The following is a 13,197-nucleotide window of genomic DNA, read 5'->3' as shown; positions in this document are numbered from 1 at the left end:
AGTGTTAATCAGTGAGACTCCCACAGGGTTCAGTCTTAATCAGTGAGACTCCCACAGGGTTCAGTGTTAATCAGTGAGACTCCCACAGGGTTCAGTGTTAATCAGTGAGACTCCCATAGGGCTAAGTGTTAATCAGTGAGACTCCCACAGGGTTCAGTGTTAATCAGTGACACTCCCACAGGGTTCAGTGTTAATCAGTGAGACTCCCACAGGGTTCAGTCTTAATCAGTGAGACTCCCACAGGGTTCAGTGTTAATCAGTGAGACTCCCACAGGGTTCAGTGTTAATCAGTGATACTCCCACAGGGTTCAGTGTTAATCAGTGACACTCCCACAGGGCTAAGTGTTAATCAGTGAGACTCCAATAGGGTTCAGTGTTAATCAGTGAGACTCCCACAGGGTTCATTGTTAATCAGTGAGACTCCCATAGAGTTCAGTGTTAATCAGTGAGACTCCCATAGGGTTCAGTCTTAATCAGTGACACTCCCACAGGGCTAAGTGTTAATCAGTGAGACTCCAATAGGGTTCAGTGTTAATCAGTGAGACTCCCACAGGGTTCAGTCTTAATCAGTGAGACTCCCATAGGGTTCAGTGTTAATCAGTGAGACTCCCACAGGGTTCAGTGTTACTCGGTGAGACTCCCACAGGGTTCAGTGTTAATCAGTGAGACTCCCACAGGGTTCAGTCTTAATCAGTGAGACTCCCATAGGGTTCAGTATTAATCAGTGAGACTCCCATAGGGTTCATGTGTTAATCAGTGAGACTCCGACAGGGTTCAGTGTTAATCAGTGACACTCCCACAGGACTAAGTGTTAATCAGTGAGACTCCCATATGGTTCAGTGTTAATCAGTGAGACTCCCACAGGGTTCAGTCTTAATCAGTGAGACTCCCACAGGGTTCAGTGTTAATCAGTGAGACTCCCACAGGGTTCAGTGTTAATCAGTGAGACTCCCATAGGGCTAAGTGTTAATCAGTGAGACTCCCACAGGGTTCAGTGTTAATCAGTGAGACTCCCACAGGGTTCAGTCTTAATCAGTGAGACTCCCACAGGGTTCATTGTTAATCAGTGAGACTCCCACAGGGTTCAGTGTTAATCAGTGAGACTCCCACAGGGTTCAGTGTTAATCAGTGACACTCCCACAGGGCTAAGTGTTAATCAGTGAGACTCCAATAGGGTTCAGTGTTAATCAGTGAGACTCCCACAGGGATCATTGTTAATCAGTGAGACTCCCATAGAGTTCAGTGTTAATCAGTGAGACTCCCATAGGGTTCAGTGTTAATCAGTGAGACTCCCATAGGGTTCAGTATTATTCATTGAGACTCCCATAGGGTTCATGTGTTAATCAGTGAGACTCCCACAAGGTTCAGTGTTAATCAGTGAGACTCCCACAGGGCTAAGTGTTCATCAGTGAGACTCCCATAGGGTTCAGTGTTAATCAGTGAGACTCCCACAGGGTTCAGTGTTACTCGGTGAGACTCCCACAGGGTTCAGTGTTAATCAGTGAGACTCCCACAGGGTTCAGTCTTAATCAGTGAGACTCCCATAGGGTTCAGTATTAATCAGTGAGACTCCCATAGGGTTCATGTGTTAATCAGTGAGACTCCCACAGGGTTCAGTGTTAATCAGTGACACTCCCACAGGACTAAGTGTTAATCAGTGAGACTCCCATATGGTTCAGTGTTAATCAGTGAGACTCCCACAGGGTTCAGTCTTAATCAGTGAGACTCCCACAGGGTTCAGTGTTAATCAGTGAGACTCCCACAGGGTTCAGTGTTAATCAGTGAGACTCCCATAGGGCTAAGTGTTAATCAGTGAGACTCCCACAGGGTTCAGTGTTAATCAGTGACACTCCCACAGGGTTCAGTGTTAATCAGTGAGACTCCCACAGGGTTCAGTCTTAATCAGTGAGACTCCCACAGGGTTCAGTGTTAATCAGTGAGACTCCCACAGGGTTCAGTGTTAATCAGTGAGACTCCCACAGGGTTCAGTGTTAATCAGTGAGACTCCCACAGGGCTAAGTGTTCATCAGTGAGACTCCCATAGGGTTCAGTGTTAATCAGTGAGACTCCCACAGGGTTCAGTATTAATCAGTGAGACTCCCACAGGGTTCAGTGTTAATCAGTGAGACTCCCACAGGGTTCATGTGTTAATCAGTGAGACTCCAATAGGGTTCAGTGTTAATCAGTGAGACTCCCACAGGGTTCAGTGTTAATCAGTGAGACTCCCACAGGGTTCAGTGTTAATCAGTGAGACTCCCACAGGGTTCAGTGTTAATCATTGAGACTCCCACAGGGTTAATTGTTAATCAGTGAGACTCCCATAGGGTTCAGTGTTAATCAGTGAGACTCCCACAGGGTTCAGTGTTAATCAGTAAGACTCCCACAGGGTTCATGTGTTAATCAGTGAGACTCCCATAGGGTTCAGTGTTAATCAGTGAGACTCCCACAGGGTTCAGTGTTAATCAGTGAGACTCCCACAGGGTTCAGTCTTAATCAGTGAGACTCCCATAGGGTTCAGTATTAATCAGTGAGACTCCCATAGGGTTCATGTGTTAATCAGTGAGACTCCCACAGGGTTCAGTGTTAACCAGTGAGACTCCCATAGGGTTCAGTGTTAATCAGTGAGACTCCCACAGGGTTCAGTCTTAATCAGTGAGACTCCCACAGGGTTCAGTGTTAATCAGTGAGACTCCCACAGGGTTCATTGTTAATCAGTGAGACTCCCACAGGGTTCAGTGTTAATCAGTGACACACTCCCACAGGGATAAGTGTTAATCAGTGAGACTCCCATAGGGTTCAGTGTTAATCAGTGAGACTCCCACAGGGATCATTGTTAATCAGTGAGACTCCCATAGAGTTCAGTGTTAATCAGTGAGACTCCCATAGGGTTCAGTCTTAATCAGTGAGACTCCCACAGGGTTCAGTGTTAATCAGTGAGACCCCCATAGAGTTCAGTGTTAATCAGTGAGACTCCCACAGGGTTCAGTGTTAATCAGTGAGACTCCCATAGGGTTCAGTGTTAATCAGTGAGACTCCCATAGGGTTCAGTATTATTCATTGAGACTCCCATAGGGTTCATGTGTTAATCAGTGAGACTCCCACAAGGTTCAGTGTTAATCAGTGAGACTCCCACAGGGTTCAGTGTTAATCAGTGACACTCCCACAGGGTTCAGTGTTAATCAGTGAGACTCCCACAGGGTTCAGTCTTAATCAGTGAGACTCCCATAGGGTTCAGTGTTAATCAGTGAGACTCCCACAGGGTTCAGTGTTACTCGGTGAGACTCCCACAGGGTTCAGTGTTAATCAGTGAGACTCCCACAGGGTTCAGTCTTAATCAGTGAGACTCCCATAGGGTTCAGTATTAATCAGTGAGACTCCCATAGGGTTCATGTGTTAATCAGTGAGACTCCCACAGGGTTCAGTGTTAATCAGTGACACTCCCACAGGACTAAGTGTTAATCAGTGAGACTCCCATATGGTTCAGTGTTAATCAGTGAGACTCCCACAGGGTTCAGTCTTAATCAGTGAGACTCCCACAGGGTTCAGTGTTAATCAGTGAGACTCCCACAGGGTTCAGTGTTAATCAGTGAGACTCCCATAGGGCTAAGTGTTAATCAGTGAGACTCCCACAGGGTTCAGTGTTAATCAGTGACACTCCCACAGGGTTCAGTGTTAATCAGTGAGACTCCCACAGGGTTCAGTCTTAATCAGTGAGACTCCCACAGGGTTCAGTGTTAATCAGTGAGACTCCCACAGGGTTCAGTGTTAATCAGTGAGACTCCCACAGGGTTCAGTGTTAATCAGTGAGACTCCCACAGGGTTCATGTGTTAATCAGTGAGACTCCCATAGGGTTCAGTGTTAATCAGTGAGACTCCCACAGGGTTCAGTCTTAATCAGTGAGACTCCCATAGGGTTCAGTATTAATCAGTGAGACTCCCATAGGGTTCATGTGTTAATCAGTGAGACTCCCACAGGGTTCAGTGTTAATCAGTGACACTCCCACAGGACTAAGTGTTAATCAGTGAGACTCCCATATGGTTCAGTGTTAATCAGTGAGACTCCCACAGGGTTAAGTCTTAATCAGTGAGACTCCCACAGGGTTCAGTCTTAATCAGTGAGACTCCCACAGGGTTCAGTGTTAATCAGTGAGACTCCCACAGGGTTCAGTGTTAATCAGTGAGACTCCGACAGGGTTCAGTGTTAATCAGTGACACTCCCACAGGACTAAGTGTTAATCAGTGAGACTCCCATATGGTTCAGTGTTAATCAGTGAGACTCCCACAGGGTTCAGTCTTAATCAGTGAGACTCCCACAGCGTTCAGTGTTAATCAGTGAGACTCCCACAGGGTTCAGTGTTAATCAGTGAGACTCCCATAGGGCTAAGTGTTAATCAGTGAGACTCCCACAGGGTTCAGTGTTAATCAGTGACACTCCCACAGGGTTTAGTGTTAATCAGTGAGACTCCCACAGGGTTCAGTCTTAATCAGTGAGACTCCCACAGGGTTCATTGTTAATCAGTGAGACTCCCACAGGGTTCAGTGTTAATCAGTGAGACTCCCACAGGGTTCAGTGTTAATCAGTGACACTCCCACAGGGCTAAGTGTTAATCAGTGAGACTCCAATAGGGTTCAGTGTTAATCAGTGAGACTCCCACAGGGTTCATTGTTAATCAGTGAGACTCCCATAGAGTTCAATGTTAATCAGTGAGACTCCCATAGGGTTCAGTCTTAATCAGTGAGACTCCCACAGGGTTCAGTGTTACTCGGTGAGACTCCCACAGGGTTCAGTGTTAATCAGTGAGACTCCCACAGGGTTCAGTGTTAATCAGTGAGACTCCCATAGGGTTCAGTGTTAATCAGTGAGACTCCCATAGGGTTCAGTATTATTCAGTGAGACTCCCATAGGGTTCATGTGTTAATCAGTGAGACTCCCACAGGGTTCAGTGTTAATCAGTGAGACTCCCACAGGGCTAAGTGTTCATCAGTGAGACTCCCATAGGGTTCAGTGTTAATCAGTGAGACTCCCACAGGGTTCAGTGTTACTCGGTGAGACTCCCACAGGGTTCAGTGTTAATCAGTGAGACTCCCACAGGGTTCAGTCTTAATCAGTGAGACTCCCATAGGGTTCAGTATTAATCAGTGAGACTCCCATAGGGTTCAGTATTAATCAGTGAGACTCCCACAGGGTTCAGTCTTAATCAGTGAGACTCCCACAGGGTTCAGTGTTAATCAGTGAGACTCCCACAGGGTTCATTGTTAATCAGTGAGACTCCCACAGGGTTCAGTGTTAATCAGTGACACACTCCCACAGGGATAAGTGTTAATCAGTGAGACTCCCATAGGGTTCAGTGTTAATCAGTGAGACTCCCACAGGGATCATTGTTAATCAGTGAGACTCCCATAGAGTTCAGTGTTAATCAGTGAGACTCCCATAGGGTTCAGTCTTAATCAGTGAGACTCCCACAGGGTTCAGTGTTAATCAGTGAGACCCCCATAGAGTTCAGTGTTAATCAGTGAGACTCCCACAGGGTTCAGTGTTAATCAGTGAGACTCCCATAGGGTTCAGTGTTAATCAGTGAGACTCCCATAGGGTTCAGTATTATTCATTGAGACTCCCATAGGGTTCATGTGTTAATCAGTGAGACTCCCACAAGGTTCAGTGTTAATCAGTGAGACTCCCACAGGGTTCAGTGTTAATCAGTGACACTCCCACAGGGTTCAGTGTTAATCAGTGAGACTCCCACAGGGTTCAGTCTTAATCAGTGAGACTCCCATAGGGTTCAGTGTTAATCAGTGAGACTCCCACAGGGTTCAGTGTTACTCGGTGAGACTCCCACAGGGTTCAGTGTTAATCAGTGAGACTCCCACAGGGTTCAGTCTTAATCAGTGAGACTCCCATAGGGTTCAGTATTAATCAGTGAGACTCCCATAGGGTTCATGTGTTAATCAGTGAGACTCCCACAGGGTTCAGTGTTAATCAGTGACACTCCCACAGGACTAAGTGTTAATCAGTGAGACTCCCATATGGTTCAGTGTTAATCAGTGAGACTCCCACAGGGTTCAGTCTTAATCAGTGAGACTCCCACAGGGTTCAGTGTTAATCAGTGAGACTCCCACAGGGTTCAGTGTTAATCAGTGAGACTCCCATAGGGCTAAGTGTTAATCAGTGAGACTCCCACAGGGTTCAGTGTTAATCAGTGACACTCCCACAGGGTTCAGTGTTAATCAGTGAGACTCCCACAGGGTTCAGTCTTAATCAGTGAGACTCCCACAGGGTTCAGTGTTAATCAGTGAGACTCCCACAGGGTTCAGTGTTAATCAGTGAGACTCCCACAGGGTTCAGTGTTAATCAGTGAGACTCCCACAGGGTTCATGTGTTAATCAGTGAGACTCCCATAGGGTTCAGTGTTAATCAGTGAGACTCCCACAGGGTTCAGTCTTAATCAGTGAGACTCCCATAGGGTTCAGTATTAATCAGTGAGACTCCCATAGGGTTCATGTGTTAATCAGTGAGACTCCCACAGGGTTCAGTGTTAATCAGTGACACTCCCACAGGACTAAGTGTTAATCAGTGAGACTCCCATATGGTTCAGTGTTAATCAGTGAGACTCCCACAGGGTTAAGTCTTAATCAGTGAGACTCCCACAGGGTTCAGTCTTAATCAGTGAGACTCCCACAGGGTTCAGTGTTAATCAGTGAGACTCCCACAGGGTTCAGTGTTAATCAGTGAGACTCCGACAGGGTTCAGTGTTAATCAGTGACACTCCCACAGGACTAAGTGTTAATCAGTGAGACTCCCATATGGTTCAGTGTTAATCAGTGAGACTCCCACAGGGTTCAGTCTTAATCAGTGAGACTCCCACAGCGTTCAGTGTTAATCAGTGAGACTCCCACAGGGTTCAGTGTTAATCAGTGAGACTCCCATAGGGCTAAGTGTTAATCAGTGAGACTCCCACAGGGTTCAGTGTTAATCAGTGACACTCCCACAGGGTTTAGTGTTAATCAGTGAGACTCCCACAGGGTTCAGTCTTAATCAGTGAGACTCCCACAGGGTTCATTGTTAATCAGTGAGACTCCCACAGGGTTCAGTGTTAATCAGTGAGACTCCCACAGGGTTCAGTGTTAATCAGTGACACTCCCACAGGGCTAAGTGTTAATCAGTGAGACTCCAATAGGGTTCAGTGTTAATCAGTGAGACTCCCACAGGGTTCATTGTTAATCAGTGAGACTCCCATAGAGTTCAATGTTAATCAGTGAGACTCCCATAGGGTTCAGTCTTAATCAGTGAGACTCCCACAGGGTTCAGTGTTACTCGGTGAGACTCCCACAGGGTTCAGTGTTAATCAGTGAGACTCCCACAGGGTTCAGTGTTAATCAGTGAGACTCCCATAGGGTTCAGTGTTAATCAGTGAGACTCCCATAGGGTTCAGTATTATTCAGTGAGACTCCCATAGGGTTCATGTGTTAATCAGTGAGACTCCCACAGGGTTCAGTGTTAATCAGTGAGACTCCCACAGGGCTAAGTGTTCATCAGTGAGACTCCCATAGGGTTCAGTGTTAATCAGTGAGACTCCCACAGGGTTCAGTGTTACTCGGTGAGACTCCCACAGGGTTCAGTGTTAATCAGTGAGACTCCCACAGGGTTCAGTCTTAATCAGTGAGACTCCCATAGGGTTCAGTATTAATCAGTGAGACTCCCATAGGGTTCAGTATTAATCAGTGAGACTCCCATAGGGTTCATGTGTTAATCAGTGAGACTCCCACAGGGTTCAGTGTTAATCAGTGACACTCCCACAGGACTAAGTGTTAATCAGTGAGACTCCCATATGGTTCAGTGTTAATGAGTGAGACTCCCACAGGGTTCAGTCTTAATCAGTGAGACTCCCACAGGGTTCAGTGTTAATCAGTGAGACTCCCACAGGGTTCAGTGTTAATCAGTGAGACTCCCATAGGGCTAAGTGTTAATCAGTGAGACTCCCACAGGGTTCAGTGTTAATCAGTGACACTCCCACAGGGTTCAGTGTTAATCAGTGAGACTCCCACAGGGTTCAGTCTTAATCAGTGAGACTCCCACAGGGTTCAGTGTTAATCAGTGAGACTCCCACAGGGTTCAGTGTTAATCAGTGAGACTCCCACAGGGTTCAGTGTTAATCAGTGACACTCCCACAGGGCTAAGTGTTAATCAGTGAGACTCCAATAGGGTTCAGTGTTAATCAGTGAGACTCCCACAGGGTTCATTGTTAATCAGTGAGACTCCCATAGAGTTCAGTGTTAATCAGTGAGACTCCCATAGGGTTCAGTCTTAATCAGTGACACTCCCACAGGGCTAAGTGTTAATCAGTGAGACTCCAATAGGGTTCAGTGTTAATCAGTGAGACTCCCACAGGGTTCAGTCTTAATCAGTGAGACTCCCATAGGGTTCAGTGTTAATCAGTGAGACTCCCACAGGGTTCAGTGTTACTCGGTGAGACTCCCACAGGGTTCAGTGTTAATCAGTGAGACTCCCACAGGGTTCAGTCTTAATCAGTGAGACTCCCATAGGGTTCAGTATTAATCAGTGAGACTCCCATAGGGTTCATGTGTTAATCAGTGAGACTCCGACAGGGTTCAGTGTTAATCAGTGACACTCCCACAGGACTAAGTGTTAATCAGTGAGACTCCCATATGGTTCAGTGTTAATCAGTGAGACTCCCACAGGGTTCAGTCTTAATCAGTGAGACTCCCACAGGGTTCAGTGTTAATCAGTGAGACTCCCACAGGGTTCAGTGTTAATCAGTGAGACTCCCATAGGGCTAAGTGTTAATCAGTGAGACTCCCACAGGGTTCAGTGTTAATCAGTGACACTCCCACAGGGTTCAGTGTTAATCAGTGAGACTCCCACAGGGTTCAGTCTTAATCAGTGAGACTCCCACAGGGTTCATTGTTAATCAGTGAGACTCCCACAGGGTTCAGTGTTAATCAGTGAGACTCCCACAGGGTTCAGTGTTAATCAGTGACACTCCCACAGGGCTAAGTGTTAATCAGTGAGACTCCAATAGGGTTCAGTGTTAATCAGTGAGACTCCCACAGGGTTCATTGTTAATCAGTGAGACTCCCATAGAGTTCAATGTTAATCAGTGAGACTCCCATAGGGTTCAGTCTTAATCAGTGAGACTCCCACAGGGTTCAGTGTTACTCGGTGAGACTCCCACAGGGTTCAGTGTTAATCAGTGAGACTCCCACAGGGTTCAGTGTTAATCAGTGAGACTCCCATAGGGTTCAGTGTTAATCAGTGAGACTCCCATAGGGTTCAGTATTATTCAGTGAGACTCCCATAGGGTTCATGTGTTAATCAGTGAGACTCCCACAGGGTTCAGTGTTAATCAGTGAGACTCCCACAGGGCTAAGTGTTCATCAGTGAGACTCCCATAGGGTTCAGTGTTAATCAGTGAGACTCCCACAGGGTTCAGTGTTACTCGGTGAGACTCCCACAGGGTTCAGTGTTAATCAGTGAGACTCCCACAGGGTTCAGTCTTAATCAGTGAGACTCCCATAGGGTTCAGTATTAATCAGTGAGACTCCCATAGGGTTCAGTATTAATCAGTGAGACTCCCATAGGGTTCATGTGTTAATCAGTGAGACTCCCACAGGGTTCAGTGTTAATCAGTGACACTCCCACAGGACTAAGTGTTAATCAGTGAGACTCCCATATGGTTCAGTGTTAATCAGTGAGACTCCCACAGGGTTCAGTCTTAATCAGTGAGACTCCCACAGGGTTCAGTGTTAATCAGTGAGACTCCCACAGGGTTCAGTGTTAATCAGTGAGACTCCCATAGGGCTAAGTGTTAATCAGTGAGACTCCCACAGGGTTCAGTGTTAATCAGTGACACTCCCACAGGGTTCAGTGTTAATCAGTGAGACTCCCACAGGGTTCAGTCTTAATCAGTGAGACTCCCACAGGGTTCAGTGTTAATCAGTGAGACTCCCACAGGGTTCAGTGTTAATCAGTGAGACTCCCACAGGGTTCAGTGTTAATCAGTGACACTCCCACAGGGCTAAGTGTTAATCAGTGAGACTCCAATAGGGTTCAGTGTTAATCAGTGAGACTCCCACAGGGTTCATTGTTAATCAGTGAGACTCCCATAGAGTTCAGTGTTAATCAGTGAGACTCCCATAGGGTTCAGTCTTAATCAGTGAGACTCCCACAGGGTTCAGTGTTAATCAGTGAGACCCCCATAGAGTTCAGTGTTAATCAGTGAGACTCCCACAGGGTTCAGTGTCGATCAGTGAGACTCCCATAGGGTTCAGTGTTAATCAGTGAGACTCCCATAGGGTTCAGTATTATTCAGTGAGACTCCTATAGGGTTCATGTGTTAATCAGTGAGACTCCCACAGGGTTCAGTGTTAATCAGTGAGACTCCCACAGGGCTAAGTGTTCATCAGTGAGACTCCCATAGGGTTCAGTGTTAATCAGTGAGACTCCCACAGGGTTCAGTATTAATCAGTGAGACTCCCACAGGGTTCAGTGTTAATCAGTGAGACTCCCACAGGGTTCATGTGTTAATCAGTGAGACTCCCATAGGGTTCAGTGTTAATCAGTGAGACTCCCACAGGGTTCAGTGTTAATCAGTGAGACTCCCACAGGGTTCAGTGTTAATCAGTGAGACTCCCACAGGGTTCAGTGTTAATCATTGAGACTCCCACAGGGTTAATTGTTAATCAGTGAGACTCCCATAGGGTTCAGTGTTAATCAGTGAGACTCCCATAGGGTTCAGTATTAATCAGTGAGACCCCCATAGAGTTCAGTGTTAATCAGTGAGACTCCCACAGGGTTCAGTGTTAATCAGTGAGACTCCCACAGGGTTCAGTGTTAATCATTGAGACTCCCACAGGGTTAATTGTTAATCAGTGAGACTCCCATAGGGTTCAGTGTTAATCAGTGAGACTCCCACAGGGTTCAGTGTTAATCAGTGAGACTCCCACAGGGTTCATGTGTTAATCAGTGAGACTCCCATCGGGTTCAGTGTTAATCAGTGAGACTCCCACAGGGTTCAGTGTTAATCAGTGAGACCCCCATAGAGTTCAGTGCTAATCAGTGAGACTCCCACAGGGTTCAGTGTTAATCAGTGAGACTCCCATAGGGTTCAGTATTAATCAGTGAGACCCCCATAGAGTTCAGTGTTAATCAGTGAGACTCCCACAGGGTTCAGTGTTAATCAGTGAGACTCCCATAGGGTTCAGTGTTAATCCGTGCGACTCCCATAGGGTTCAGTATTATTCAGTGAGACTCCCATAGGGTTCATGTGTTAATCAGTGAGACTCCCATAGGGTTCATGTGTTAATCAGTGAGACTCCCACAGGGTTCAGTGTTAATCAGTGACACTCCCACAGGGCTAAGTGTTAATCAGTGAGACTCCCATATGGTTCAGTGTTAATCAGTGAGACTCCCACAGGGTTCAGTCTTAATCAGTGAGACTCCCACAGGGTTCAGTGTTAATCAGTGAGACTCCCACAGGGTTCAGTATTAATCAGTGAGACTCCCATAGGGTGCATGTGTTAATCAGTGAGACTCCCACAGGGTTCAGTGTTAATCAGTGAGACTCCCACAGGGCTAAGTGTTAATCAGTGAGACTCCCATAAGGTTCAGTGTTAATCAGTGAGACTCCCACAGGGTTCACTGTTAATCAGTGAGACTCCCACAGGGTTCAGTCTTAATCAGTGAGACTCCCATAGGGTTCAGTATTAATCAGTGAGACTCCCATAGGGTTCATGTGTTAATCAGTGAGACTCCCACAGGGTTCAGTGTTAACCAGTGAGACTCCCATAGGGTTCAGTGTTAATCAGTGAGACTCCCACAGGGTTCAGTCTTAATCAGTGAGACTCCCACAGGGTTCAGTGTTAATCAGTGAGACTCCCACAGGGTTCAGTGTTAATCAGTGAGACTCCCACAGGGATCATTGTTAATCAGTGAGACTCCCATAGAGTTCAGTGTTAATCAGTGAGACTCCCATAGGGTTCAGTCTTAATCAGTGAGACTCCCACAGGGTTCAGTGTTAATCAGTGAGACCCCCATAGAGTTCAGTGTTAATCAGTGAGACTCCCACAGGGTTCAGTGTTAATCAGTGAGACTCCCATAGGGTTCAGTGTTAATCAGTGAGACTCCCATAGGGTTCAGTATTATTCATTGAGACTCCCATAGGGTTCATGTGTTAATCAGTGAGACTCCCACAAGGTTCAGTGTTAATCAGTGAGACTCCCACAGGGCTAAGTGTTCATCAGTGAGACTCCCATAGGGTTCAGTGTTAATCAGTGAGACTCCCACAGGGTTCAGTGTTACTCGGTGAGACTCCCACAGGGTTCAGTGTTAATCAGTGAGACTCCCACAGGGTTCAGTCTTAATCAGTGAGACTCCCATAGGGTTCAGTATTAATCAGTGAGACTCCCACAGGGTTCAGTATTAATCAGTGAGACTCCCATAGGGTGCATGTGTTAATCAGTGAGACTCCCACAGGGTTCAGTGTTAATCAGTGAGACTCCCACAGGGCTAAGTGTTAATCAGTGAGACTCCCATAGGGTTCAGTGTTAATCAGTGAGACTCCCACAGGGTTCACTGTTAATCAGTGAGACTCCCACAGGGTTCAGTCTTAATCAGTGAGACTCCCATAGGGTTCAGTATTAATCAGTGAGACTCCCATAGGGTTCATGTGTTAATCAGTGAGACTCCCACAGGGTTCAGTGTTAACCAGTGAGACTCCCATAGGGTTCAGTGTTAATCAGTGAGACTCCCACAGGGTTCAGTCTTAATCAGTGAGACTCCCACAGGGTTCAGTGTTAATCAGTGAGACTCCCACAGGGTTCAGTGTTAATCAGTGAGACTCCCACAGGGTTCAGTGTTAATCAGTGACACACTCCCACAGGGCTAAGTGTTAATCAGTGAGACTCCCATAGGGTTCAGTGTTAATCAGTGAGACTCCCACAGGGATCATTGTTAATCAGTGAGACTCCCATAGAGTTCAGTGTTAATCAGTGAGACTCCCATAGGGTTCAGTCTTAATCAGTGAGACTCCCACAGGGTTCAGTGTTAATCAGTGAGACCCCCATAGAGTTCAGTGTTAATCAGTGAGACTCCCACAGGGTTCAGTGTTAATCAGTGAGACTCCCATAGGCTTCAGTGTTAATCAGTGAGACTCCCATAGGGTTCAGTATTATTCATTGAGA

This window comes from Petromyzon marinus, unplaced genomic scaffold, assembly GCF_048934315.1.
Source record: "Petromyzon marinus isolate PM22_M1 ecotype Great Lakes invasive population unplaced genomic scaffold, UKy_Petmar_22M1.pri1.0 PM_Scaffold_9, whole genome shotgun sequence".
Taxonomy (NCBI): domain Eukaryota; kingdom Metazoa; phylum Chordata; class Hyperoartia; order Petromyzontiformes; family Petromyzontidae; genus Petromyzon; species Petromyzon marinus.
The sequence above is the reverse complement of the archived record's forward strand: the minus strand, read 5'-3'. Positions refer to the sequence as shown.